Raw genomic sequence first — 25510 nt, 5'->3', positions numbered from 1 at the left:
AGACATTGTATGTTTTATATGATGCTAACAAAAAGTTCTGGAACTCAAGTTGATTAGTCAGACAGCTTTTAAATAATGTGTGAGCAGTCGACAAAATGATGGAATTCAAATTGGAATTAGAAATGTACTGGTGCATAATTACAAACCTCTTTGCGCATCTTCGGCACTTAAAGATACTTAAAAGATTTTAAAAGTAGCGTCTTTTAGCTTAAAGCGTCTTTTAAAATGTTTTTAACATGATTTTGACTAAACATGACTCATCTTGACATGTTTGCAAGATGTTCTAGATACGTTTGTTTACTCCATCAGCAAATTTGATGGCAAAGCTTTGACAAAGTGACACCCACAAGGAGGCTCAGTGGTTGGCACTGTTGCCTCTCAGCAACAAGTTCACTATTTCATGTCCTGGCTAGGCCAGTTAGCATTTCTGTGTGGAGTTTAATAATAATATTAATAATAATAATAGTAATAATAATACCTTTGAATTGATGATTTTAAGCACTTAAGAAAACCTTACAGCAAGCACATCATAACAAATGATAAATGATAAATAAAAGTGGACCCAATACTGACCCTTGAGGAACACCATGAATAACTGAGACAGGATCACAGCGTCTATTCTTTATCAGCACAAACTATTTTCTGTCACTTAAATAAGATGAGAATCAGCGAAGCGCATTATCTGCTTCTCCTATACAAGACAATTGTTTCAATAATACTGAAGGACTAATAGTATCAAAAGCAGCAGTAATGTTTAAAAGAGTAACTATGGACAAAAGACCAGAATCAGTCGCAGAGAAGATCATTTATAACTTTAGAAAGGGCTGTTTCTGGGCGACGTGGTTGCACAGTGTGTAGTGCTGTCACCTCACAGCAAAAAGGTTGCTGGTTCGAGCCTTTGCTGGGTCAGTTGGCATTTCTTTGTGAAGTTTTTATGTTCTCCCCGTGTTCATATGGGTTTCCCCTCATGTGCTTCAGTTTCCTGTCCAAAGACATGAATAAACTAATTGGCTATAGTGTACTGTATGTAAGTGTGTGTGTGTGTGTGTGTGTGTGTGAATGTGAGAGTGTATGGGTGTCCCAGTACTGGGTTGCAGCTGATAGTTGCACCAAATAAAAAACATATGCTGGAATACTTGGCAGTTCATTCCGCTGTGGCAACCTCTAAAAAAGAAACTAAGCTGAAGGTAAATGAATGAATGAATGAACACCCACAGTACTCATCACACACTGATAACTGCGCCACCTACTGGTCAAATCTGATTAATCATTCAATCATATCAGTAATGACTGTATTTGTGATTTTTCGATCATTGTGATGAAAGTCATCTGTTAATGTTGTGCTTGGCCTCATAATTACCTTTTGGAGCTAAATATAAAGTTAGAATTGCAAAATTAGCATGTCTATACACAACTCAACTGAAATGATATAGACTCTTTGGTTTTTTTTAATTGTACATGCCTATCAATCCCCAAAGCATCACCCACTCGTATCTGCTTGTGTTTATTTGTGCTCTTTTAACGACTGTCTCCACTTAGCCGCAAGCTTTATTAGCTGGCAGCGTGTCATGCTCGGGGCCCCGAGGGGCCACGTCCGGCTTATTCCCTCCAGGAGAAGCTTCAACAAGGGGACTATTTCCTCTCAATCTAATGAATTCCTCAAGGAGAGCGCTTCAATTTCAGCACTGGAAATTGCTCCCCTGAAACTGGCAGAACAACGAAAACAAACTTAAGTAAACATCACAATTGATATTGCGCTCGGTGGAAACACGACTCTTGTAAGCTGCTGTCTTTAGCCAGACTTGTTTCTGTGTTAGTTATGAAAAAATAGGCTTTTTGGTGAGTTTCTGTTGTTGTTGTTTGTTGTTTTGGGGTTTAGTGTTCAGTTAGGGATTGGAAAGCAGATGCAGGTATCCATCTAGTGGTGGTAGAGTCTAACTGCACTACATTGACTCTAATAGACTTAAATGAAACCTTGTTGTTGGCTTGATTGCTAGATGATAAAGGGGCAAATAAACAGTTTCTTTTCATTCATTCATTGAAAGCACATTTAACTGAACTGTAATATACTTCTAGCATTAAAGGCATAGTTGATACCCCAAAATTAAAATGTTCTCAATTTCGTCCTCAAACCTTTATACGTTTCCTTTTTCTGCTGAACACAAAGAAAGATATTTTGGTAACGCTTTAGTTTGGATCACAATTCATTCTATTAACTACTGCATTATTCCCAGGCTAGGTAAGGCAAGGCTTGTTTATGTATATAGCTCATTTCATACCCAGTGGCAATCCAGCGAGCTTTACATAAACAAATAAAAGAGACAAGTATAAGAAAATCTAAACAAATAACAACAGTGATTAAACACAGATTACAACGTGTTAAAAACATGTTATGAAAGAATAAAAAAAGAAGATATTAAGATGTGAACTGTTCATTAGTAGTATCATCTTATTTTACATCTCTAATCTTGTCCAAAGCCAAACCCAACTTCTACCTTACTAACTGTTAATAAGCAGCTAATTAGTAGTTTACTGAGCTAGTAGTAGACCCTTTTCACTCTTCCTGGTTTCTTAGTAGCGTCATAGTTGGGAAACTTAAGAGTGCAGGGAATGGAAGAGTAAAACTATTTTTTTTTGTTTTTAACTATCTTAGTTGCTTAAATAATAAAATAAAAACTTCACGATGGTGTTATCAAGACAAGAAACTGATAAAACTGTGTGAGACTGATGACGGCAGTCAGAGGAGAGAATAACATCAAATTTGCTGTTCTGCCCCATAGACATTGCATTAAAACACCAAAGCGGTAATTTTTTTAATACGTTTTTTGTCATTTGATGCAAAGATGATATACTGCATACATAAATACATATAAATGTTCCTAAGTCAAAAAAAAAATACTTAAAACTAAAGGATCTAAGATGCTGATGACCGTTAAACGCGTCATAACAGGCTTGTGAAAATGGTCCATCGTGACCTCACCTAAAGTGTTACCCATATTTTGAATAACACTATAAACCTGTAACCATCGACTACAATAGTAGGAAAAACATATGCTATGGAAGTCAATGGTTATAGGTTTCCAACATTTTTCAAAATATCTTCTTTTGTGTCCAACAGAAAAAAAAGTTTAGAGTCAAGTGGTATTTTGAGTTTTCCACCTGGATTTTGCCCACACAAATTAAAAAGCCTCCCAAATTCACATGCAGAAGTGTAAATGCAAAAGTGTGGTGTCATTTCAAAGAAAATAAATTCGAAATTTAAGTAAAACACTGTTGAAAGTGATCAAAATAATTGTATATGTTGTCTCTGTTAATAAACCCCTCCAAAAAAGAGAAATTTGAAAGTGTACCTTTTAGGTTCTGCGTGGTCTATTAGTTTAGTTGGTTCCTGCACATGTCAGTAATCATAGGAAACATGCCACGATCAGAATCTATGAAAAGTTATTCTATGAGAGAACAGATCCACTTATGGGGGTGTTAAGTCAGTACAGACATTAAAAACTTGAGGTACCGGGTGTGCAGAGTTTAGTTAAACAGGTTTGCGACAAGTAAAGGTTGAGTGTTGAGACTTTTCAGTTTTGGTTGATCTCTTTAAGGCACTTTATATTAATAGTATAGTTTTAAGCCATTTTTAATGCACAGTAATTTTTAATTTTATGATTACGAAGTTTTTAACTTGAGAAGTTTGTTTATAATATAAAATCCTTTTTAATGAATGTAAGACTTTTATTTTCTACTTTGAAAGTAAATGTTCCCTGAGCACCAGTGGGGGTTATATGCACAGCTAGTGTTTTTCAGCCAATGATGAACCTCCAGTGAAAGCTTTATGTGACTATTTTCAATTTCGTTTGGTTCCTTTAACAGCATAAGGATTGTAATGTAGTTCAAATACAATCAGTTGAACAGACTTGAGCTTCCATTTGGTTTTTAAAGTGTAAAAAGAGACAAAAGACCGTTTAAACACAGGCGCCGTTATTAGCAGCAGACTAGTGCAGAAACTCTATTGAAAATACTGGGGTAAGATCAATTCCATATTTTAAAGACATGGTGTGGAAAATAAATCATTTAATGCAGTGCTTCTTGTTTGGTCTGATACCCACTTTATATCATATCTGAATCGCTGTTTTTTTATTTTTTTATTTTTTATTTTTTTTAAACGCTGTGATTTTTGTATGGGATGAGAATTAACAGAAAGTCCTGGGGCTGGCTGACTTAAATGAAAAGTCTGTGTGCATGTAGCCCATTCAGCATATTAGAATTCATCATCATTTAAAAAAACATATTTAAATATGTTAAATAGAATTCAATTCATGTTTATTCCTATAGGGCTTTTACAATGTTTGTGTCAAAGCAGCGTAATATCAAAGTTGTGGTCAATTGAAAATGTGTCAGTCCAGTTTTAGGGCCCTATCATACACCCGGCGCAAGGCACGGCGCAATTGTTGTTTGCCAGTTTCAGCTTGACGCAAGTGTTGTTTTGGTGTTTTGCACCACGTTATTTAAATAGCAAATGCACTTGCGCTCATATGTGCGCCCATAGGCGTTCTGGTCTAAAAAGGAAGCCATTTTGAGGGGCACTGCTGGCGCGTTGCTTTTTTGAGAAACTATAATCGATTTTTCATAAGACCAAAACAAACCCGGTCTAAACTCCAGCGCAAAGTTGCGCCTCGCTTACGCACTGCTTAATACGCACAAGAGAGCAATAGGCAAATATCTTTACATATGAAAAAATTTTAATATTAAGGATATATATAAGATATAATAAGAATAGATATAGGATATAAATATAAAGGATTAAAATATTACAAAACATATTATCTTTTCTAGCCTACATAAATATGAAAAATCACTGCTTTTATGCCTTCTTCATCTCGGGAGGCTTTTTCAGTTTATTTATAACAATTTGCTTTTGTATAATGTTATTATTATTAGCAGTATTATTTATTATATCCATGTTTATGTTTGTTTTATTAAAAACAAGCTTAGATTTGTCCAGCTGCAGGTTTTAGACCAGGGGTGGCCAATCCTGTTCCTGGAGATCTACCTTCCTGCAGATTTCAGTTGCAACCCATCATCAACACACCTGCCTGTAATGATCACGTGGTGTTCAGGTCCTAATTAATTGGTTCAGGTGTGTTTGATATGGGTAGAAAATGAAATCTGCAGGAAGGTAGCTCTCCAGGAACAGGATTGGCCACCCCTGTTTTAGACCATATGGGGCACAGCATGTGTTTTAGGATATAACTCAGGTTTTTGAACAGACTTCGTAATTATTGTTTATTTATTCATTTGCTGGAAATTCGAACTGAATTAGAAATAGTTTTGAAACGAATGTTTGCACTTAACAAACAAAATTAATTATTTATCGGCTAATTGATGTCTGTGTGAAAGGTTTCCCTATCCAAGAGCGAAAGTGAAAGTAGATAGATTATCTCTCATTCTTGCGCAGTAGATTCTCTGTTTAAGTTTTCTGTTTAAAAAAAAACTGTTAACTGTTTGCTTGTGAAATGCTCAGTTTTTCCACTTACTTTACGTCCTGTAAATAGCAAATGCACTTATGGCGCGAGGCAAGGCTCTTAAAGGGAATGGGAGATGAGACTCTGATTGGTTTATTCTCAAAACACACCTATAACTCATTAAGAAAATAAACTCAACCCTTTTAGACCATGCGCCAAGGCGCAAAGCGAATTTTCCCATCCTTAAATTAGCAAATATGGATTCTGACACGCCCTGAATGCGTTTGCGCCCTGCCCTTTCCATTTTGTGCATCGACCGCCAAAATAGAGCCCTTAGTGTCAGAGAAAATCCTCATATGATTCTTTTTTTAAAGAATTTAAATCAAATGTGACAATTGTTTTTTGAATACTCTTTTGTATATCTTGTTGAACCATTAGGAACTGATTCATCCAGAACAGTAGAGGCCATTAAAAAGTAAATTTTCTGCCATCATCACCTCGTTTTCCATCCAGCGATTGTATCTGTCACTCTCAAGAAATTGAGATTTTTTTTTTTTGTTCGCAAAACATGTTCCAATGTAGTGTAGCGCTGTTATTGAACAGTATGCTAGTTGTTACCCACTGATCCATTTTCCACTTTGTCGGCAGACTGCACAGACACTGAGAGATGTCACTACAGAAGCCCAACTGACTCAGATGTTTTACCTTTTGCACCAAGGCCAAATATATTCTCTTTCCTTAAGATCCAGGTGCTTGGTTCAGCTCTCTATATCTGTCTGTTGCCAGAGGGACCAGCACTTGTAACGTGTCCCTTCTGCATTGGCAGCAGATTCAGCTGCTGGCAGAATTTTCATAGATTTTTTTTTTTCCTCTGCTGCATTTCGGCAAGAGAAACGTGCCGTTGCTCTTTAAGTCTGGTTCTTGAGGCGAGTTTTGCCTTGTATGCTGCGTTTGAAGTGGCCGGAAAGCTGATGCTTTATTGGCCCGATTGCGTGGTCAGCAGAGAGAGGCGCTCTTTGAGCCAAACTTTGTACAAGTTTGGAGCTGCGAGGGCAGTTGGGACAACAAATAAGTCGTATAGTCGGGGCGTGAAAAAAAGCATGTAGACAGAATCCGGGTTCCTCACTGTTTGTTTCCCCCAGTGGACAAGCATGGAGGGAAAATAGCTGGCGCATCTCTAGATTTTTTTGTTTTTTTTTCTTTATTGAAAGGATTTGAGCTTTGAAACGTGAAATATCAATAGCGCGCAGGTTTGAAATAGCTTGTGGCGCATGCTTGGCAACTTTAAACCAATTAGTTTGTGAGGGGAAGAGAATTATCAAGGGATGATCTCCAAACATCCACCATTCAAACCGTTGCTCTATTGAAAAGTTTGCTCCAAAACTGCTATATCTGGCAATTTCTTACCACTGCGGTTTCTGAGGAAAAGAAGAACAACAGCGTGTAAACTCGGGCTTATGTTTTGTTAATGATTCTGTTTGTAGTTCCCCTCTGTTTTTATTGGGTCATTCGAGAAAATGTGTTCCCTCATATGCATGCGTGTAAGAAAAAATGACTTTAACAATGAGTATCTGATTTCAGCTTTTACTGTGGTTCGGGTGACATTTCTACACGCATCAACAAAAATATATTGCCACTCTTTGCTCACACAACTTTTGCCTTGCTATATTGGCAAATGTGCACATTTTTAGTTGGTTAAAAGCTCATGATTCATCTGTAATCTCAATCTTAAATCAAGAGTTCCCACTTATGCTTAGCGTTTATGGCTGGTTTGGCATGCTGTCCCCAGAGAGAACACTGAGATCTGAGATACTTGAGCCCAAGGCTCCCGCCCAGTCAATAAGCATATAAGGGGATCCGAGATCAGTTAGGTTTCGAGAGCTCCCCCTTAGAAAGGGGAGGAAAAGGAGGAGATGGGGTGGAAGGGGGGATTCTTCCAAAATTAGGATAGAGCCGTAGGGAGAAAACGATCCATTTATAGAAAGCAAGGATCACTCTGATTGGATTATTACTGATTACAGATGAGAAGCCAGTCATGCTCAATCATATCACGTGTTCCTCTTGAAATTAGTTTGTGAAACTTCACTTATATATTTTAAAATCTACAAAATGTATTATTTGTGCTTTGTCATAATGAAATAGTTTAATAATGTGTCTGCTTAATAAAAGCTTGGTTTATTGGTGCATTATCATATGCTTTGGTTTAAGTTGGCGATAATCTTAATGTTAACTCTGTTACAAATTTTAATATAGTGAATAATTGATGATATAATTGTACTTATTCTACATGTATCGGAGAAGGAGAAACTTCGGTTTCAAACAGAAGCTTTATGTTAAGTTTAGGTTTAAAAATGTAGTTCTGTTACTGGGCAGCCTTGTTACCTTCTTCCCTAGCTTATAAAACAATTACTAGCAATGCACAATATATGACCAGTCACATAATATAAATCAATGAATGCGTATTTATAATATGATGATTATCAGCTTGATGAGAACAATTATGTACAAATAAATGATGGATTATTTCCACTGGTTATTCCACCTCAGATTCCCCACTCCACCACCAGTGTGCAGCATCCATTTGGATGATGCGATGGCAGCCACAGGACAACAGCGCCAGTGCACTCACTACACACCAGCTATAGATGGAGTGGAGAGTTAGTGATCGAGCCAATTCAGTGGTTGGGGATGATTGGGAGGCCATGATGGAATTTGGCCAGCACATAGGGGTTAGACCCCTACTCTTTACGAAAAGTGCCATATAGAATTTTTAATGAGAGACAGGACCTCTCCTGACAGCGCTCACTGACAGTATAGTGTCCCCTTCACTATACTAGGGCATTAGGACTCACACAGACCGCAGATTGAATGCCCCCTGCTGCTTCACTAACATCACTTCCCTATTTTTTCTCCATGTGGTCTTCCATCCAGGTATTAACCAGGCTCAGCCCTGCTTAGCTTCAGTGAATAACTGGTCTTGGGCTGCAGAGTGATATGGCTGTTGATACTGATGTTTCCTTGGATTTTAACTTGTTGCATTAGCTTGCGTTTCTGGTCTGACACATTCGCATGCATATAAATGGAAGTTAATGGGGTAAAAAAGTCAGTGTGACCATGGCTTTATCCTGTTCCTCACTGAACTGGCAAGACATTTCTGCTGTTGAACTGATTAGCCATTGAGATGCTCTGCATTATCCTGTCCTCTCTTGCATTTGTCTTTAGTGGACGACCATCCTTTTGGAGGAATTGAATGAGTTTGTTACACTAAAGTTGCAGTATCTTTTCTGCGTTGACATGTAGTGTCAGTGTGTTTTGGACATCCAGAGTTCAAGTCTTGCTCCTTATTTAAAATTTCTGTAAAGAGGTCACGTTTTGATCTCTTACTGGTTTCAGGCATTTACATGATATTAATTAAATTAATATGAATTAAAACTTGTCGCACAAGCCTGTGTTTCTGGTCTGGCACATTTACATGCATATAAATAGAACTAAGTAAGGTTTAAAAAAAAAAAGGCAGTGTGACAATGGTTTTATCCTGTTCTATGTTGAACTAGCAAGCAATTTCTGCTGTTAAACTGATTAGCCATTGAGATGATCTGCATTATGCTGTCCTCTCTTGCATTCGTCTTTAGTGAACGGCCATCTTTTTTGGGAGAAATTAAATATAATGACAATGTTGACCCTAAATTTGTAGTATTTTAACATTCCTGTTAAATGACAACTTATTTACATCATGGGATGTTTTTTTATAAGTTGTTTACATTTTAAGTCTTTTTATTTAAAAAAATAAACAAAAACAAATCTTACACACACACTGTTTGCTATATGGAATGCAAAAACTTTGAAGCTCAATATCTCAAAATCATTCAAAACACAGATAGAACCTTAAAATTCTATAGTGACGATGTAGACTTTTCCAGAGATTTATTGTTCAATTTACTTGAGTTTATAAATGAACATGTTTTTTTTTTTTTTTAAAGAACAGAAAATTTTTTTCGTCAATTTGACGAAATGATGTTCCAGATAATGTTGCAGTAATTCTACAGCAATTTACCAATACTACTGTGTGAAAGGGGATTATATTTGTTCATAACAAAGGTTTACTGTCTTTAACACGTATAGCAAAAATGCTTGCGGCAAATACATGAACCATTAGTTTTCACATATAGTATTGTTCATGTCCATGCACTTGTAGTTTTTTATAATTTTTTTTAAGGCCCACAGAAAACATGGTGAAATACATGGTTATCTGTGGTGAACCTTAACGAAGTAAAAAAATGCTCCCCTCTGAGCTGGACCCATAAACATTTCAATAGCATCTCCCGGTATATTTAGCCCATGTTACCCGACCAAGGAAGCATCTCTAGAACCTTTTGTGGTTTTTTTACAAACTTAACTATTGGAAACAAATGCTCGGTTGAGGTTTCAAAAGAAATCTGATCCAGAGAGTGTCTTTACAGGTGGTTTTTTACTCACAGCTGCTTCGAATTCTGAAGCCTTTCCAACCAAAATGTCACATCCCATCCTGTTGCCTCCCTCCATCAAGCTGTGAATAAAGAAAAAACGTAGATAGACTTGCTTGAGTAAGCATGAAAAGAGAGAATGTTTGCCATTATTTCCGTTTGGACTCCAATCTGGAGTGTAAAGTAATTAAAATCATTCTGAAATAAATAATTAACAAGAGATGTAGGGATTGTCATGTAAGCTGTGCATGAATAGTAATGGTTCAACATATGAGTTTTCTTGTCATGCAAATGAAGTCTGCAGTGCATCGAGTGATCATACATGTGCGGTTATTAGGATTTGATCTCTTTTCTTTCATGTTTACATGTTTTGTATTGCTCGCACAATTTTATTAGACTGTTAATTATTGTACACCCATTTTTCCTTGTTGTTATTCTTTCATTTTAGTTGATTGTAATTAATCACTGCTAAAATGTGATATGCAAATTACCATTACCTGATAAATCTCCATTACCTTTTAATCTAGTGAAATAGGCACCTAGGTAGTAAATGCCAAGGTAAGCTTTCAAAGTATAACTTTCTTTTTCTTAGGGCTTTAAATAATTTGCATTTATGCTGATTTTAGTCATCCAATTCTAAACAAACAAGATGTTTATCAGAATGATCACGCAGGGCGCTTAGTTTTCTTTTAATTTTTACAGCTTGTAACGCAAAGAGGTAAGTTTATTATTTGTGTGCTGCTATGTCATAAACATGTCAGATGTGATAATGTGATGTTCCCATTTCAAGTGTTATTACCCTAACTGCTCTGACATGTGTTCTACTCCCCTTGAAAGCTTTGTGTTTTTTTTTTCTACGTCTCCGATCAGCACAGAAAAAAAATTACTCATTTAATCCAGCGCATTTGCTCATGGTCTCATATCCTCTGGAATGGCAAAGCACTCCTGGATGCCAACCGCTCCGACTGAATCCTTTAGACTGCGCTCGCCTACACATTAGAGCCCTTTGGACTCGGGCTCCCACCGTTTTCCAGTGCTGTAATGTTGTGCAGGTCCCTAGTAAATCAAAAACGCTACCAGATGCAGGCGTCCTCTGAGCTTTTGCCTCCCCAACCTCGCTGAATGAAATGCTCTGTTTTGGGGCCTTGATTTACGCGGCAAGCGTGCGACCACAGGCATTCCTGCATAAACCTGTGGCCTCGCTGCACGCCGAAGCTAAAGCCCACGTCTGCCTGTACGTTCCCACGCTTTCCTCTGTACTGCTGGTCTCCGGTCATTACCAGAAGAGGCTGGAATCGACAGCGGAGATGCTTTTCATTGGCTGATGACCTCCGTCGAGAAGAATACAGCTTTGAAATCTACATCATGTCCAAAGAAGCTGGGAGTTTGTACTGACAATTTTCCCCAGGACAAAATTACCTCCGTCACAAGCAACTCCATATCTATTTAGAGGTGAAACATCTGTTTTGGACAAATTCTTTGCCTGGGGAGAACGCTGGGAGCGAGCTGTTGTCGGCTCTATTTGTTGACAGCTTTTAACGCAAGAGAAGACATCCTGTGTTTTAAAAGTAGTTTGCTCTGACAGCAACGAAACAACAAAGTGGCATGACCTGCCTTATCTGTGAAAAACACCTCGCTTTTCTGTTGTAAATGACAAGTATGGCATATCTAGGCATTAGGTGGGGGGATCATGTCAGGATATTTTTGATGCGGGTTTCTATCTTAAATATGAGGCTTAGTCCCACATCCGTGTGGTAAGGCCAAAAAAAGGAGAAAAAAAATGTAAGGATGCTGGGCCTGGAGTTCTGCCGGCACTAAACAAGCAGACAGCATTCATTTTGAGGGAAAACAGCAAGGGAAACGGTTGCGGGAGGATGGAGCTGCCTTTTCCTGACAAACGACTTGGTGTGTTCTTTTCCCAACTCTCTGCAAGTTTTTTTTTTTCTTCCTCCAAACAACACCTGTCACACTGTTACTGTAAAGTCCAATTAACACAGTCGTCCTAGCCGCCCTCCTTCGCTCCTCCGCCTCCTCTCTCTACCTGTTCTTGTCAACCAGAACTCAGGCTTTTGTCTTAAGACCAGCCCACCACGAATAACAGTAATGTGTTGGATCCTCATTGCAGTGGGTGATCAGTGAAGGATCACTTCTGGAAGGGTATTTGTGTGTAAGAGACAGTCAATTTATTTGTAGATATGTCCTTCCTTTGAGAGTCCACAAAGAAAACGGGAAAAAATCTTCTTAAGAATCTTAAGGTGCACTCCTTGAAAATAATTTTTGACCCACATCTTGGATTGAATAATATACTGACACTACTGTTCAGTGTTGATCTGGCAAGCAATTTCTACTGGTGAACTGATTAGCCATTAAAAAGATCTTCATTATGTCCTCTCTTGCATTCGTCATTAGTGGATGACTATCCTTTTTGGGGAAATTAAATGAGTTTGAGACACTAAAGTTGCAGTATCTTGTCTGCATCAATTTGTTGTGTCATTGGGTTTCGGGCATCCGGAGTTCGAGTCTTGGCTTGCTGACCTTTCACGAGCCACTTTACTTCTTTTTAATATAATATAATTTAATATATCTATTTTAATATAAATTAATACAAAGATGCTGCATTCTAGAAATGAGCGAAGAAAACGGGAAGAATCATCTAAACAATCTTAACGTGCACTTCTTGAAAATAATTTTTTTGGCCCACATCTTGGATTGATTAATATACTGACACGACTTTGGTAAATATGAGCCAATAAAATAATAATGATAATTTTCGGATAAAAGGTCAACCTGGTTGTTATGATGTTTGTTAAAGATTTAACTTTTATCCATCTTAACTGGATTTCATATGGTTAAATTTTTATACTTTGTATATTATTTCATGTGTTTTTAGTAATATGGATAATGCATGTTGATGTTTATCACATTCAATATTTTTACTACTAAACATTTCTAGAATATATGCACTGAAGCAGTTTTGTTAACCTTTTGTATTTTAAGAGGAAAAAATTGTTGTATTTTATATATTTTTTATTCAGTAATGCATATGTGCAGTAATTGTGAATGCATATTTTAGAGGACATATGAACTTACACCTGTAGTGTATAAAAGATCCTTTCCGTTTTTGTGAAATGCTCAAGGTCCATTCTGTGAACTGTGGGAGGTAAAGCAAGTGAATATATTAGATTTTTTTTTTAAATGTATCACTCTTTATGACATTTTGAGGTGTTGAGTGTGAAATGCATGTAATATGCATTTATGCAAATACATGAACATGGAAATTATTCCTTGAATTCATTTAAAGGCCAACATTTGCATACAGAGTCATAATTAACTATTTACAACTTCGGTCCCAATGAGCATACTGAATGTGAATGTTTCTAGCAATGGTCCACCAGCCCCCCTTTTCCAATTAAGTATGCCGCATGAAATCTCTTCCAGCCTCGGACTCTCCCTGTGTTTGTTTGAAATGATCCGGAGAGTGCAAAGTTTGGAGGCGAGGCACCACAATCGACTCGCAGCGCCTAACCTTTCCAACAATTCCCCCCGTGTGCATGCGAGAACTGGTAAAAAGTTGCCCTGATTAGTTTACAGTTTGCTCAAAAATCAGCATAATAAAGCATTTGAATAGGATGAAGAGATCTAACATCCTCTGCTTGTTTACGATTGCTCGGCGGAGATGCCATGTCGCCTCCTCTCTGACCCCGAGGCATGGAGTCACTTAATGCACTGCGTTTCCATCCTGCGCTCCCATTTCGGCGGCAACCAGCAGCGCAGGAGTTCCCGATGGAGGCCGGATAGAGCGCAGCCCCTCCAGGCAGTCCTGGGGTGCAGTTACCCCCGGCATGCGTCTCTGCATGGTAATGAAGACTGGATGCACCACCATAAAGTAGACGGAGGAGCAAGGCTACTCACCAAGGACTGACCCGTGGTTCAGAGGACAGGAGACTGGCGCAGTGGGAGAGCCCCTTCGCTCGCTGATCAGAGGAACTGCGCCTTCCATGCGACGCTGAAGGCAGTGCTGAGGAAAAAAAAACACAACTGATTAGATGTTGCTGTCGCCCATGCAGCTCCGCTGGAAAGCCTTTTTCTTATTCTGGGGCTTGTTTGTTTCTTGCCCCCTCTAAGCCTTTTGTCATCCTCAGACAGCGACGGATGCAAGTTCTCTGTGGTGTGGGGCTTTGCTCGTAATTAGCTGAAAGTTCTCAGAGACTTGACAGGAAGAAAGTGTGGCAGAAGCTCAGAATGTTCACTTGTTTATTGTTGCTTTTTTTCGCCCCAAAATCTTTCTCTGAATAAATCAAAAAACTCTTTCGCTCCGAGACTTTAAGACTGAATTTGAACTCTTTATTTCATCAGGAGCGAGGAGTTGTATGGTTAGTTACAGTATCAAAAGTGTGTAAAGCGAGTAGTCCCTTTTAGTCCAGAAAACACAAACTTTCCTTACAAGAAGTTGAGCACAATTCCACACATTTTGATTGCGACAGTATTTCCTACACTATGTTGGATTGGATTCCACATAAATATAACATAGGGATATCGTTCATCTCTATTTATCTCCTTCATTGGTTGCACAAAGCTGTCAGATGTGTTCACCTCATCTCAAGGTTGTTCCGAATTAACAAGTAAAATAAAGCAATATTTGTTTTATTATCTTGCCCTATGACCAAACTTGTTCTCTTAGAGAATTCTCGCAACTGATGCAATAAGCCGGTCTTCATGAATCTATTCTAAAGCGGCCAACGAGGGATGCACTTCCCTTCCCTGAATCCAGATCTTAAAGGCAAGAGTGCTTCCATATTTAAAGTCAAGGGTAAGTTTTAAGTCCTCTAAGGCCACCCTAAGCAGCTTTATGTCAAAATAACAACATTCATCCAGTCTCGTGTTCGAATAACGCAAGGGAATGTCAACACGCATTAGTTGGACAAGAATTCTGACACTTCCGAAACTGAGGCCTCTTATGCAGCTTAAATAGGCACTGGTGTTAAACTTCCTTACACTTTTGGTGGTATGTAACAGACTACCCAGGGTCTAGAAGCTGCTCTAGGCATATACATCAAGAGAAGAAGGGGCCAGACCTCGCTGTGAATGTGTGATATTATGGCCAGACTCATCCACCAATAGAGGCCGGTCCATACCCCGACAGTGCAACCTTCCGGCACAAAGGATGGTCCTGCCGCAGCTTTCCGGCCCCATTAGCACCCGAGCGTCAAGGCAAAGCTCCAGAACCTCATTCATTATTCATCGGCGCGCAGGCAGAGGCCCTGATAAATTCTCGCTTTAAGTGACAATGAGTGACAGAGCCTGGGGTTTTTTATGGCCATCCCCTCCCTGCCGCCAGTGGCGCGCTGGCCAAAGGTCCAGCCTGATCCTCCGCTAATGACCGGCATGATGTATGTGCAGCGAAGCGGAGGCTGACACCGGTGCTCTACCGTCCCGCTCCCCCGGTCCCACACCAGGGGTAAGCTCCATCCCATCCCGGGAGCTCAGCAGGCCACGGAAACTCCTCATTAGTTAGGACGCACAGGGTTAACCTGGAGGGAAGGTGGTAAGGTAAGAGAATGGTGGGTGAATTGGGGTGATGGGACAGTCATCTTATTTTACACCTCCATGGCCTAAAATTTAAACCCGAGGAGGAGACCCACACATGGACCACCTACCATTCCTTACAGCCCTAATAAACAATATAAGACCTTCATAAATCCACCAACTGTTTATAAGACAATTTATTGCTCTGAAAAGCATGACTATATACAAGCAGAGAGATTTTAACATCTCAATGAGGGTAACCAGGCAGGACTGTCATTGTTTTTCTGTGGATTTCTGTCGAAATTTCTGGGTATCTGTAACAATACGGCGAGTATTGACTTGCTCAGGGTTTGGTATTGAAACTTCAAAGGCATTTCAACATTTTATTCTATTTTAACTTTCAGCTGGAGAAGGGAGGGATCCTTAGCCTCTGTTTGTATCTGTGCGTCTCCAGTGATATCGATTGAATTGGATTTTAACCCCTCTTCTTTGCGCTGCACTGAAGACAAATGCTTTCAGTGGAACAAAGGCTGCATACTGTGTGTGGCTAGCTTTTGAGAACCAAATCTCTGGGGTGCAGCCAATGTATCTTTCCAAAAAAAGATATTTCTCAAGGGAATGCTTTGCCATTCCAAGTTTCTGATGTAGGCCTTGCTCCTTATATTGCCATGATATCTTTAAATAGGTCCTATTATACAAGCTTATTTGGGTAATCACTCCAAACCAAATAATGAAGACCTCAGTAGGTTATAACAAAAGATTTGCATGTCAAGCTAAATGGGATGTAGTTTACTTTCTGAGTAAAACCAAAGGAATTCAGTGTATGCCAATCAAGGTGATGCTAGAAGCTATAGATATAGCTAATAGAACAAACATACTAGCTTAAACTGGTCTTTACCAGTAGCTCTTTATGTCCGCATCCCTGTTTCAGCTTTAATATGCCATCCATTCAGGAGCTTTCTACTACCAAATCCCTCAGGCAGCCAGGGAACATTCTCTCAGAACATCACTTATTTGTTAGCACTATGTCTTATTTGACCGATTAGTAAGCTAACAAACGTTTTAATTTAGCAAACATGTGCAAAAGACTTGGAAGTGTTACCACCAAGAGATTGTTTGGGAATCAATTTCATCTGTAGTTCAGCAGTTCTGATTTAGTAAGACCCATTATTATGTCATAATTTAATTCTGCTAGATACAGATTTGTTTAGTTTGTTGACTACATTACGATACTATCACAAAAACATTCTTTTAGATATTTACAAATAATAAAGTCTGCGCAAACTGGATGTTGCTGAGACTTTTATTTACTCCAAAATTAAATGTAATATTAAGTAGGGGGTGGGGCTTTCTTTTTTCACCTTATTCCTTCATACCAAACTAACGGTGAGAGAGGCTTGGTCCAAACGTTGAAGCAAACGGTCAGACTTTGATTCGAAAATCGGCAAGTATTAATAGTTCACCTAAAGAGAAACAATATGAGGTGGCAAAATAAACACAAATGTATGATTTCATGTGGACTAATTATAGATATCTAGTGATCGGTGGAAGGCGGATGGATGACTTGCTGTAGATAAAGAATAATGTGTTGTACTGTACTCTAGCTTTTGACTGACAGATTCCACCTTTACTAGAAAGAGAAACAGAGAAGAGCTGAATGAGTAGAGCTACCTTGTCAGAAGATATAGAAGATGAATACCTCTGGAGAGTCCGCTAGCATACCTGCTGTTTGCTGTTTGGTCAGGAATATTATAGTGCAGCCCAGGAGAGCGCAATAGTATGTATATATTTAAAAATAGATGTATACATCAAAGTGCATTCAAGATGTTTGGAATCCCTTGTGGTGTATTCTTCGCCTCTCATTCTTTCATTCGCATTCAATTGCTCTTTCTCAACGTCTTTGGTCCTGGTAGATCCAGAAGTTGATGTTCGAATGCTTTTGTTGCAGCTGCGCATCTTGATTAGTGCCACATATGAATAAGGTTTGTCGTTGTTGTGTAGCTGGCATGAATGTCTCCTTTGATCTGGAATTTTAATGATGGCCTCCAGGTTTGGTTGAATGCTTTTCCAAGGTATGCTGACAATGAGGTACTCTTGGTTTCCATGTCCAGCTGGTCAGATATGTTCATTTGTGATCCATGCCTTCATGCAATACAGCTGTATTAACAAAGGAGCTCTCCAGCTGATTGGATGTTTCTAGGCTCTCAAAACTGCGCCATGGATACCTTGTTAGGAATTGAGTTTATTTTAGAGAGACACAGGTCTCTGTGGATTGTACTGACGAGATACTCATTTGCTGTCTCACAATTCACATACTATCCATCCTAAATAGTATTTAAAAATAGAATAAGTATATCCAAAATCGTAGTATGTTGAAAATAGTATGCCAAAGGTTTCCAAATGGTTTACTATTTCCGGTAAAAATTTTAAGTGTAGCAGCTTCCACACTCTAACCGCTGATATTGCCCTCAGTACATTGGGCAATGGACATAAATTTGATTAGAACTAAAAACGGTAAGATGTTTGTAAAACTGTTAAGTAATATCAGCCCACTGGAAAATATTTAAATCACGTTTTCTATGTCATATTTCATCCGCAACAACAACAACAATAACAACACCAAACTTATATAAAGACGTGTTTTGACATTGACGTCTGAATGCATAATTATACCTAAAAAAGAATTCTCTGTATCTCTCCGCTTTTTCAATAAGGTAGGAAATTAAATATGGAAAAAAATGTGGATGATGTGTAGTATGTCCCAAAGCTTGCATAATCTTCGTTTACACACTCAAAATTACATACTTTTTCCATCACAAAAAAATACATACTTTTAGGGCGTAGTATAAGAATGTGAATTGGGATGCAACAGTCTTGGAAACACATTTTCCAATGTGGTATTCCAGCTAGATTAAGGTGAATTTTAATTTATTATTTATAATACCATAGTAAAAAGAGTTTAAGAGGGAATTTATTGTTAACTAAAAACAAAAGGCATCCTATTTTGGCTGTTTATTTAGATGGTGACATTTTGGAGGCCTGTCGGAGCACTCACTCTGATGGTTGGGAAAATTCCAATTTGAACCAAACAATCCATTACAAATGGCTTAAGATTGACAAGCAAAATTCGGGACATTGCAACCTGCAGAACCTGGGGAACTTTTAAAAAAAAAAGATGAATGAGAGGACCGGATGTAGGCTACACAGACGTGTAGTATTACCACCTACAGGTCGAATATGCATAATGCAACAGTTTTGTCATTTCATGTATCTCTCGAATCTGCCATTGTTGCAATTATGTCAGTATTCCCTTTCCGTTGCCTAATTTAATTGTAACTATAGTTATGCAGGCTTTTTAAAGCCACAGTGTTGGGCTAGCTACTTGAAAAATATAGTAAGCTATTAGTTACTCAAATATTTGTATCACCCATACTGTATAACTTATTTTCTGTGGGCTGTTTGATTTTAAACATGACTTAGTGGCCTAAATATGAACACAATCAACTATGTAACAGAATAAAGCCACGCATATGCACAAAAGCCAGTGATCTCTCCCGTCCACAGCCACAATTTCCTTAAGCAGATAGTACAGCTGATATTTGTGAGTATGAAATATAATGTACGAGCATTAAATGTTCAGACAAGTCTCGATATACAATGACACGTTTTTATTTAATTAATTTTTTGTATGGGAGCATGGCTGTTTCATAGTCAGAGGACAGAGGAAGGTGTTTTAATGGCTCTTTATCATTATCCACCCTGATGAGACACAGCGAACGTTGACACCCGTAATGTCATTTATACCCCTCTGTGACTGTGTGTGTGCAGGTGGAAGATGATAAAGACAAACACATCACACACACAGCCCCCTGCCCTCTGGTGCAGCATGGGAGAGGAGAGGGGCTTCAGGGCGTAACTCCGCCGCTTTAAGCTGTCCTTGTTAGGAAGCTGTCAATCAAAAACAAGACCTGGCTAACTTTGCCTCACAGTGTTATAACCTTCGGCAAGAGAGATATTTTTATTTCCTGAAAAAGCCGATTTAAGGTCAGTTCTGCTGCACTAATAATCATAGACCTCAGAATAATAGGAAAATGAGGATGATGACTATTTTTTAAGAGGTGGTGAGGTGGTTTATGCAGATATGTAAATCGCACAGGTCAACCTCAGAGGCAGGCGAACAGAATTAGTCAAGGTAGGTGAACAAGACCCAGTGGTGGATAAACACTGCCATCAAGTGGTAGATGTGAACAATTTCTCTTTTATTTAGCATTTTATAAACTGTAAGTGATTTAAAAAGCTTACATGCAAATAAATATTGTATATTTAAGACAATTGTTTTAACTGAAGGGGATGTAAAAGAAACTTAAGATTTAGTCACACTTAAGTCTTATGAGATTTTCTCAGCTCAACTAAGTATGTTTGGAAAAATGATGTTAACCAAAAAGTTAATGGGGACTTTGGTTACCTATAGGTATATCTTATTTTGTACAGGCTGAAGTGAAGTGTGATGATGATAGAATTTATTTTTGTGTGAACTATTTGCTTAATTGGCATTTAAGTATCACCTGCTCTGGGGATACAGACCCGCTGTCAGCCTATTGAAAGGAGTGGTTCTTTTTTTTTCAGTAAGTGGAGCTTTGTGCAGTTATCCTCCTTAATTTCTTTTAAATTATGAGGTTTACATACTGCAGATTAGTGATATTTTAAGCACTAATCTTTGCTGCATTAGCTTCTCGGATGGTGATCACAACCACACTTTTTGATCTTGAGCTTACCATACTATTTTACCACAAAGTGTTTATTTAGAAATGTGCTTTTAAACTGTAAGTTATTACAACTTTATAGATAATGGTATGAGATTAGAATTTTTTATTAAAAATGTAGAATAAAGGGGAATGAAAAAAACTTATTTTTACAATCCTAGTTTGTTATCATGCATCATTAAAAAATACAATTATGGTTCTGTTAAAACTTATTAAAAACATACAATATGCATACATACACAACTTTAAACCGAATTTCTTCAGTCAGAATTTGTAAAATTTAATAATTACAAATTTTATTTGTCTTATAGCCTTCTTTTATCGGTTATTTTCACAATTTATGATGGCATACTATCAAAAATGTGACAAATGAGCTTAAATAGACTATTTTGAGGGATGTAAACAATAACAATGGTCCAAATGTATTTCCTGTTTTACATTTTTAATTTCAATAGCTTCAGAGAATCTAAAAAAGTAAAAATCATGATAAATAATCCTGTAATAACGTCAGCTTATGATTGAATTGCCTATTGTTACAGTTATCAAATAGTTTAACAACAAGAAGGAAATTCTCATGGGCCAATGACATCAGCACATTGAAATGGTCTATAGAGGCCAAATTCTGCACTTTGTCAGTGGGGGGTGGGTCTTTCGAACCCCTCGAACACCCCCTGGCTATGAGTCTGGGTGACACAAACGTGCTAGATACAGTGGTAAGGCTCCTACAAAGACCTTAAATATTGATACACCTAAACATTTTCATTTTACTTTAACAGAGACTTAAATATCCCATGTAAAGACTTTTTTAAAACCCTAATCAAACGTTTCTGGTTATTAGATTGTTTTACAAGCATTGTAAAGAATATTTTCTACCTTTGACATCACATACAAACTGCAGAGTAGGCCTATAGTTAGCACACACTCTTTCTTATACAATATTAACGTGCGTTAGTTGTCATGTGACATTGTGGCTAGCACAAAAGAGGCGGTAATTCCTGGTATGAATTTGTTATTATGAAGAGATCTTTTTTAGAATGAAAAAAATAAAATAAACGCTGATGCTGTCGATGTAAGACACAGCTGTCCACAAAAAGGAACTTTTGTTCTTACCAAACGTTTTCTCGTGAAAGGAAGTGAAACTACTGCAGTCCTCACGTCACCGTGTTCTTGTAATTGCTCACAACTTAAGCGCCTTAAACAAAACTTTATGCAAATTAATGTCCAGACTTGCGCTAAAAGTGCCAAAAACATGCTAAAACGCCCATATACTTGTCTTCAGTTCAGTACTTCTTGAGATGATGTTTTTGTTTCACACCCTTTTCAACTAGAAAAACCTTTTTCTCACATAGTTATTTATAGGAATTTGACATTTTAAATAAACCTGTTGTTTTGTGTTAGATACTTGATGTTGGACTGGATAGTTTAAATATAACTATAAAATAAAGGTGATAATGCAGACCAGAGAATATAGAACAAACACAGCAGACACACAATGTCATATGACGTTAATATTAGATCAGATTTACGTCGCCAGCGTCTAAGAACGATGTTATTTTGACTTTCAGTAATTTTGTGAAATGACATTGATATTTGTTTGATTTTAGGTTGTGATGTGTGACCAAAATCCAACAACGAGCTGTTTTTAGTGACCAAAATCCAACAATGAGCTGTTTTTAGAGACCAAAATCCAACAATAAGCTGTTTTTAGTGACCAAAATCCAACAACGATCTGTTTTTAGTGACCAAAATCCAACAACGATCTGTTTTTAGTGACCAAAATCCAACAACGAGCTGTTTTTAGTGACCAAAATCCAACAACGAGCTGTTTTTAGTGACCAAAATCCAACAACGAGCTGTTTTTAGTGACCAAAATCCAACAACGAGGTGTTTTTAGTGACCAAAATCCAACAATGAGCTGTTTTTAGTGACCAAAATCCAACAATGAGCTGTTTTTAGTGACCAAAACCAACAATGAGCCAACATCTTAATCCAACGTCATATTGACGTCAAATTTATTCATCAGGTATAGCAACCAAAATATAATGTCTGATGGATGTTATATTAGTAACGTCCACACAACGTCAAGTTGTAACATCTTTAAACATTGATATTTAGTCAATTTTATGTTGTGTTGGAAAGTAACCAAAATCCAACATGAAAAGTCAACATGTCAACAACAAAAGTCAACATGTTAAACCAACGTCATTTTAACGTCAAATACTGACATTTATTTGTCAAGTATGGCAACCAAAATCGTCTGATATCAGTAAAGTCCACGTAACGTCAAGCTGTAACATCCTTAGACGTTGATTTTTTTAGGTAGCATTGGAAAGTAACCTAAAATACAACATCTGTTCGCCGTAGGACATTAATGTTGGCCTGATGTCAAACCGATTTTCATTTCTAAATAGAATACAACGTCCCACAACTTTGATGTACAACTAGGGGCGGATTTAACCAATAAGGAAAGTAAGCGACCGCTTAGGAGGCCCCCAATAAATATCTAGAAGTATAAATTATACCAATAAACATAATTTTTTAATTATATTTTGTATAGTGAGAGTCAAAAATAATTTTTTACGTAATAAAAATAGTTTAATTTACAATAAAATATAATATTGTTATAATAACGTAATGTTATGTAATAATATGAAAAAATATCCACCACCCTCAATCATGGAACAGTCCAGCAGTCAAATTTATAAAAGATATATTATAATTTTTAGTTGTAAATTAATTTTAAGACATCTGATTATTTAAATTGTAAAGCTTACGTTTGGATAAAACGTAGAAAAGATTGAGAGATATAAAAAAAAAAAACTCAAATATATATAAAAAAATTAAATAAAAGTAGAAGGGTGCATTTCAGGACTTGGGGGCCCATGGCTGGAGTTGCTTTGGGCCCCCAAATCACTAAATCCGCCCCTGGGTACAACGTCAATCTGACATCCTCTTTCTGCTGGGAAACTATTTTTAGCAGTGTTTGATAAGACCAGCATCGTTACTGTTCCTCATACTAAGTGAAAATATTGTATAAAGTTGAATTCACATTGACCAAGGCTAATGTAAAGCTAAGCTTCACCTACTTGCTAAATATTTGACTCTCTATCCTCCACATTCAAATGCTTTATTATTTAATGTAAAGAAAATGCATGACCATGTTAATTTCTTTCATGTAAGTATCAAAATACATTAAAATATAGATCTTAACATATGTTATATGCTTGTTGTATGCAAAGAAAATCATTAGTGGGACCTAAAATATGATAAAGATCTCAGTTTTACAACATTTAGAGAAACGCAAAGTTATTTAATATTAGTTAAACAACGTAAGTCCATAAGAATGCATTACTTTGACAGAAGTTGTGTGCATTCTTACAGTAGGTGCTGTTGTGGCATCCCAGCATGTGTTTGATGCTCCATCATGACCTCTATTCTCCACATGACCTCATAATCATGCCAGCTGCAATGCCAGGAACTGCCAGATGTTTTGGGTAGATACTGTAAGTATATACAGGTAGGCAGCTTATGTGAGAATAAATATAGTTCATGTCTGTGCATTGATCCAAAAGCTAACCTCTGAACATTTTCACTTTCTAGCATAAATCCAGAGATTTCACCATAAAAAAGATGAACAAAGAGGAAGAAATCTACATAATATAGAGATGCTTTTTCTCAGGCCTGCCCTACTCACTCGTTCTACAGCTGCAGGACGTGCAGGACACGCCTCTTCATTTTCACTTACTTAAATACTGGGTAGTTTATAAATAGAGCCTCTGACACATCAGTGATCACAGATCTCTGCTCTTTCTTCAGATAGAGTGACAAAAAATAAGCAAAATAGCTTAAATCATCAGCTGACTTTGACACTATGTAAAATTGTTGTATAACTGGAGCTGCACATCACTGAGTATGCACCTAGAATTTAGTCTACAGTAAGAAATTATATAGTAGTTTTGAGACATACTGCCATATGTACAAGATGCCCATTTTTTGGCCTTAAGAGGTACGGATTTGCTCTTTAGCGTCATTGTTTTTGCAACTGCGTCCCATGCTGAAAACACAATTTTCGAATCATGCTTAGAGTAAAAAAATAAAAAGGAAAACTATATTTTTTGTTGTTTGGTTCCTGTGAAGGTTTTGGGAAGGGGACAAGTGCTCGTGACTGGTCATCTGCACCCTTCTCATTTCCCTTTCCTGAGGCCCTGTTTACACTAATAAATTTTAGTTTTAAAACTGAAAATAGAAAGAAAACGACCTACGTCCACTCTGGCATATCACCTAGCTTTTCTGAAAAGATCTCCGTCCCCACTATACCACTGAAAATGCACATCACATGACCAGACACACGCTCTGACATGCACTGCACTGTGTGCAGACGTCTAAGCCCTAGTCAGTCAGTGGGTGCTCTGCGGGCACCTCCACATGGCAGGTCGGACAGTTCATCAAGGATCTACCGCTGGACCCTCATCTCACCATAGTTGTTAAACGTGATATTTAATTCATCTAGTCTCTATTTATTGATTCTTCTGTCTTTTTAATCTATTACTTATTCTCATGTAACATGTTTTGATGTGTTAAAATGATGAGTTAATATGCTAATTTACGTAAACACGTTCACTCGGCATATTGACTGATTGCTTGTCTTTATTTCTTATATTGTATAAACTTAATGTACGTTATACTTTTATATGTTTTTTAAAAGAGACAGGGTACGTTTTCTATTTTTTAATGAAAATAAAGGAGGCAGTAATGTTATAGGCTCCATTTTGTTCTATATATGCATACAGGAAAGATGATGGTCTTATAAATATTTAGCTACACGACACCTCAACATTTTTGGAGTCTGTTGACTTGTTAATAGCAAATTGAAAATAGTAGTTCCGTAAATTATGTTTTTATTTTATTGTTAAAATAGTGAAACAACGTAGCCAGGGTGATGTGAATGAGGTTATAAAGTAGCTACACTGTTCCGTTTAAAGGACTTGTCCTCAGGAGTTTGTTTTCCATATCAAACTTGCAAAGTCTGAACTTACAAGAAAAGGACGCAAGACTGAATTTTGTGTGCTTGATATTGGAAAAAAAGCCCCGATCAAATAGGTGAAAGTCTACAGCCATGCGTCTGTTTTCAGATGACTCCGTTTTCCCCATTCAAATTGACATGGAGCAGCAACGTTTTAAAACAAAAACGGCATACTCAGCATTTTCAAAACACTCCATTTTCGGGGCTCGCAAACTCGGGTGTAGTGTGGACGGAAGCTGTAACTGTAGCAAAAGTTATGCATTTTAAAACTAAAATGTA

The 25510-nt window shown here is 37.5% G+C and overlaps 2 long non-coding RNA genes across 2 annotated transcripts; one reads left to right on the top strand and one right to left on the bottom strand.

Annotated features, from left to right (window-relative positions):
• Window positions 1–6638: 6638 nt before the first annotated feature.
• LOC147838494 (uncharacterized) lies at window positions 6639–12134 on the bottom strand. The gene is made up of 2 exons (XR_015522042.1): window positions 8899–12134; window positions 6639–8796 (listed from the first exon to the last, which is right to left on the bottom strand). It is a non-coding gene; the product is annotated as an uncharacterized LOC147838494 (long non-coding RNA).
• A 6422-nt stretch (window positions 12135–18556) lies between these two features.
• On the top strand, window positions 18557–25244 carry LOC147831576 (uncharacterized). Its single transcript, XR_015522044.1, has 4 exons — window positions 18557–18675; window positions 19274–19489; window positions 23590–23711; window positions 23809–25244. It is a non-coding gene; the product is annotated as an uncharacterized LOC147831576 (long non-coding RNA).
• The last annotated feature ends 266 nt before the right edge of the window (window positions 25245–25510 follow it).

The sequence above is a fragment of the Danio rerio genome, chromosome 22 (assembly GCF_052040795.2).
Source record: "Danio rerio strain M-AB ecotype USA chromosome 22, GRCz13ab, whole genome shotgun sequence".
NCBI lineage: Eukaryota > Metazoa > Chordata > Actinopteri > Cypriniformes > Danionidae > Danio > Danio rerio.
Note: the sequence above shows the minus strand (reverse complement) of the source record. Positions and strands in the feature narration are given on the sequence as shown.